A 6098-nucleotide genomic window follows, 5' to 3' on the forward strand; every position below is an offset into this window, starting at 1 on the left:
ACTGAGGAAATTATGTTCCCAAGAGATTAAGTAACTTGTCAGGCATAGCTTGGATTCAAACGAGGCCTAATGCCAAAGTTCATATTTTTTAGGCTTCCTTGCTTTTATTATTCTCTGGTAACAGAACTGAGTCCCTAGTGGGAAGAACTTACTGAGCATCATACTGGATAATAAAAATGAGAACAGCAACACCTATTCACAAAGTTGTGGATATTAACGCAAATTGCATAATAAAAATGAGAACAGCAACACCTATTCACAAAGTTGTGGATATTAACGCAAAACCTAGGTGGGTTGGTTCTTGGTTTGAAGTCATTAGCTATATTTGGCTCAGTCAGGAGACTGTGAAACTCACTGGGCCCCTGAGCGCCTTGGATACCATCTCTAATGTCATAGAACTTTCATGGCACTTGCCGACTGTGGCTGACATTTTAAGGCCATGTCAACACCCAGACACTTACCTTAAATTGCATAAATCTCAGGGCCCCTTTTGGAAGGCCGTCACCTTGGTGCACAGTTGGGTTTTAATTATGTACTAATTTGTTTGAAGTACTGGGGTTTAGCTATAGTAGCCAAGACTACTCGGGAGAAGAGGTGGAGGTGATGAAGTCAGAAGCCATAGGGTCCTGGTCCTTGCTGTGTCACCGGAACTCTCAGTGTGACATAAAATGGCAGTATTTTTAAGATATCACCTCATGATTGGTACAGTAATTATAATTTCTTAATCAGTGAATCACTGTACTAAACAAGACCAAAACTGCACCCCAACACTGTTACTGTAGTTTATTATATATTTTTTGAAAATAACGAAAATAATTTTTTCATGGTGTACTTTTATCTTACTGACCTCTGTGGCAGTACCTGTTAGAAGTTTTCAAATACTTTATATCCTAATAAGCAGGTGAAGAAACAGTTTTGGAGCAATTAATGATTTGCCCAAATTCGCCCAGCAATTAGGAAGTAGAGCTGGGGTTTGAACACAGCTTGATGGCTCCCAGCTCTAGGTCTCTCTTCACTTCACGTTGAGAAGGTGAGATCTTCCTGTCAGAGAGAGAAGGGCTGGATAGTGAGGTGGCAACGTTTGGAAAAACCAGTAATCAAGTCATCAGAGACCAGATAAATGATCCCAGAAAGTATCTTAATCTAAGAGGTACATTGTTATTAGAAAAAATAAAATCATAGAATGTTTATACTTTTAAGGAAATAATATCTATTTTTGTAGTTTATCACCCAAGGTCAACCACGAAACCAGCCGAGCTCACAGACAAAGGAACATGGCAGATCGACGTGGGGAGGCCAGGACTTTCTGCTCCCCAGGGTGTGGCCAGCAGGTGGCTCTCCTTGGTCAGGACTTACACTCTGAGGGGACCCAAGCGGGGTGTGCACCCCCCACTTGCTTCGGTGAGTATTGCTGCCACTTTTGCCCTTCCGGACTTCACGCTGGAAGAGCTTTTCCCTCATGGATGCTGGGGACTCCTTGGGAACTGTCAGAGCCGGGGCATTTCTGCTCCCACCTCCTCTTCCAGGACTCATCTAATGAGCAAAGTAACTGCAAATGGCACGTTTCTCTCTGACAGGAAGAAAGGTGGAGTTCTCTTGTACGCCTTCCCCAAACGTCTTTATAGCCTCAAAAGCTATGATTACCTTAGATTGTGAGACATCACGATGTCTTATGTTCACCTGTGTGAAGGCGATTCTTGCCAAGCACCAGGTTTGATTTGATCTCTGTCAAGGGCAAAAGGCTTCTCATGAGAACAAATATGTAGTGAAACAAGATGCACACTGAAGGGGAATACAGCAATGGAATCCGATGAGAGATGTGATGACAACCCCCCTAAAACAAAACGACAACAATGGTCTTGTTGTCTAGACCCCCTCCTCCCTTGAGTTCACAGGTTTCTGCCCCTCTAGATACTTTGCTTCCTGATGGCCGGACACTGCGCTTGTTATTATTTCCTTATCATCTGGAACAGTGGCTCACAGAATGTGGTTCCCAAAAGTCTGGAAATGGACCTTTTGATGATAGAATGTTTGTTTGTTTAATCCTCACCCGAGGAAATGTTTCCATTGGTTTTTAGACAGAGTGGAAGAGAGAGGGAAAGACAGTGAGAAATATCGATGTGAGAGAAACACATCTATTGGTTGCCTCCTGCACGAGCCCCAACCAGGGCCCAGGCCGGGGAAGAGCCTGCAACTGAAGTATGTGCCCTTGACCGGGATGGAACCTGGGACCCTTCAGTCTGCAGGCCGACACTCTATCCACTGAGCCAATCTTGGTGGTAAAAATCCTAATGGACTCATCTAAAACAAGTGGGTTCTAAGTTGGCAATACCTGAGACAGGTCTTTAGTCCCCAAGTCCAGTGGCTGCCCACTGTACAATCCTGCATCCTTGATTTAGGGGAGAAGGTAATCTGGAAGGCTAGTTTGGGGGACAAGTGTGGAGAGCGGATAGTGCTGCTAAATTTTTATTTGCTAAACTTGGCACGCCTAAGAGTAGGGCGCTTATGTATAACTAGAGGCCCAGTACACGAAATTTATGCATGGGGGTAGGGGGCCCCTCAGCCCAGCCTGCACCCTCTCACAATCTGGGACCCCTCGGGGGATGTCCGACTGCCGGTTTAGGCCCAATCCCTCTCGCAATCAGGGACTGCTGGATTTAAACTAACCGCTCACCTGCCTGCCTGCCTGGTCACCCCTAACCACTCTTTCTGTCTTCCTAATTGCCCCTAACCACCTGCCTGCCTGCCTGATCTCCCCAACCACTCTGCCTGCCTGCCTGATTGCCCCTAGCCACTCATCTGCCTGCCTGATTGCCCCTAGCCACTCATCTGCCTGCCTGATCACCCCTAACCGCTCACCTGCCTGCCTTGCCCCTAACCACTCACTTGCCTGATCACCCCTAACCACTCTGCCTCCGCCCCCGCCACCACGGCTTCGTTCGGAAGGATGTCTGGAAGGTCGTTTGGCTGTCCAGTCTAATTAGCATATTGTGCTTTTATTATTATAGATGTTTTGATCCAATAATGTGCAAATCACGTTATGGAGGAGGCCCTCTGTTCCTTTTATTTGTAAGGTTGATCTATGACTACATCTGTGGTCTTGACTAAATATGCTTGGATTCAGGCTTTGGAGGATAAAGGAAGGAGATGACTCAGATACAGATGGACAGATAACAGCAAATAAAAGGTGTGTTTTTGTAATCGTTTTGTATAATCTCAGTTTGTTGATGAATGAGAACGGTGATATGGATGAAGCATATTCAATAAACACCTCCATCGGGGAGATTTTGGATGGGAAAAGTTTTCTGTCACTGGAATTAGATATCCATATGTTGAATGTCATTTGAACACTTGCAACAGCAATTCAGAGTTTAAATCACTCTCACCATGGTGTTGGCAGGACTGGGAACACATTTTTTTCAGCTGTGCTTCCTGATGGGGCCTATAAATAGCTTGGGGGAAGTATATAATTATCTCAAAGTAGAAGCTAAAGATAAAAAGCTGCTTGAGATTCTAAAAGCACATTTAATAATTATTATTATGTAACATTTATTAAGCATGCTCGCTGTGCTCATTGTCTTTGCCAGGGAGAAACTTGAAATAAAAAGCCAATCCTAGATGTCACATATTTAGACCGAAAGGTATATTAACATGGTGCCAGAACAAAGGGTTGATTCAATAAAAAGAGAAAACTTTGGAGAACAAAAAAGGCAGCCAAATCAGTGTAGTATTGTATAGAAGTGAATCAAACTTATATTTAGCAACAAATCTTTCAAATACTGGCAGTTTAAAATAAAGATGGATAGTCACATAAAAACACATAACGTTATAGTGTATGCATGGGGTACCGTGTTTTTGGCAGCTAGCTCAGACTTTTACATATTAAAGGAATTTACTTTGTTCAGTGAATGAATAGTAAGCTTTAAATACTAAAGAAAGATTCACTGTTGGCTGAAGCAAGGTGCTATGAATGATGATTTCAATCATCAGTTTCTGGCTAAGACTGTTATTACCTATAGGAAGTTCACAACCAATAATCATATTAATGGCAGTCATCTTTTATTTGATGCTTGCTAGGTGATGCAACTATTATACCTATATAAATATATAATCTCTAATTCTTATAATAACTCTAGGAGGTAGATAATCTAGTTTACAAATCCTCCAAAGCTCCAAGTGGTTAATTGAATTTTAAGAGGCCACAGGACTCACAAAGGAGATAAAAGAATTCAAACCTATATCTGAGTGGACACTGAAACTCAGGCTTTTTTTCAAATTATAGTATCATCTGTCCAACCTCTTACCTCTACTTTCTTATTTCCTTCACCTTATTTTTTTTCTCCATTCATGAAGGATTTTCCTTTAGAATCTGATTGTCCCACTCAACCTAGCTTGGACTTTGTGATTCACTCTGTTGCCTCCGGTCCTGCCCTCAGCTTGTCCTCAACTCTTCTATGTCTCCTCACCTGGAGCTTTGGTGATCCATCTACATTATTCATCACGTCTTCAACTTGGTGTAATACTAGGCTCAGCATTGCTAAACACTTCCCAGCACTGATAATTTGCACAGATGCTATCCCAGGAGATAAAACATGAGTACCCTCATTGTGGCTTGGAAATGAAGCACAGGAAATGAACCAAGGATCCTTATTAAACATTATTGGCCCTTGTATCCTGAGAGAACTTCTGAATATAGGGCAGAAATCCTGGAGGCTAGGCAGGTACACAGCTCCTGAGGCCAGGACCAACAGAAGACTTGAGATCTAAACAGTCCAAATGATGGTGGTTTCTTTGTGTTGGGGTTCTTCCGAGGAAGATGTTCAGACACGGTGACCACTAGAAAGGCAGGCACGATTTTGGTAGTAGAGGGGGACTCAGGTTGAAAAAGTTCCTATTCAGACCTTTAACCAAAAGCCATTACCTTTTCCCCCAGGAATGCTAGCTTGGCCAAGAGATCATGAAATACCTAAATGCTTATGACTCTTGTCACGAAGTCCTGAGTTCTTAGAAGCAGGACCTACCTTGTGGGAATTTGCCCCCTTTTGCAGCCTGAGTGTTCATCTGGGTGCTTTCCGTTTCATCTTAGAAGGGGCTGATAAACAGTAGTATTATGAAATCACAGGGCCAGAAATAACATTAGAGCAAAAACAGCAGTTCTTTCCTCTTCTGGATAAGGGCCAGTTTCCCACAGTAACATAACACAGCAACCACCAGCTTATGAGAAAAGTCAAATCTAGGCATGGATATGGTGAGAACGTGGAAGCGAAGTGTGACAACCCTGTCAGTGTCTGACAAGTGCAGAATAAGGCTAAATAAGAGAAAAGTGGAAATGAACACACCCTGAGGAGTGAGAGTTGCAGGAATGGGGCCAGTGGGCAGAGGCTCTGGAAGCTAATGAGATGCACAGCAGGCTATCAGGGAGGCAGGCAATCATCTAGATTTGCACTGTGCTTTCCCACATCCCTCTATTGACAGCTGAGGAAAATGGATCTTTGCTACACCTTGTGCTGTGATTGTCTTCATGCTCTGCCACCCAACTCGCTCACTGACCTTCTAGCTCCATTCCATTACTTACTCTCTTGTGAGCAGCTTCCTCCCTTCATCCTGACTTTTGGGATGCTTTTCTAGCAGTTGGTTTTTCTTCCTTCATACACTACAAGTAGAATTCTCTAGCCATGCTTCTTCAGGCAACCCTGCGTGATCATCTCCTCTGGTCCAACCATAACTCTGGGTAGTATTACCCTGGCCACTCAACTGTGACATGAACATCAATCTGTGTATTCGTAAAAGTAGTGCTAGCTTTTGTGACAACAAACCCCTCAAATGAGTGACTCAACACAAGAGTCATTAATTTCTCTTACATATAACAACGCAATTCTGATAGATGTTTCTAGTTGGCTCCCAAGTAATTGTTCAGGAATCCAGGATGATGGAAGTTCTAGGTTCAATATGTGGATTCCAGCCAATATGCAGCCAGTAGACCGGCTTAAAGAGGTACCATGGCTGGACAGCTCAGAGATTTTTATAGTCCAAGCCTGGAAGTGGCATTCATCACTTTCCCCTCATATTCCCCTGGGTAGAATGTCCTACAGTGGAGA

Source organism: Cnephaeus nilssonii (assembly GCF_951640355.1).
Source record: "Cnephaeus nilssonii genome assembly, chromosome: 9".
Taxonomy (NCBI): Eukaryota; Metazoa; Chordata; class Mammalia; order Chiroptera; family Vespertilionidae; genus Cnephaeus; species Cnephaeus nilssonii.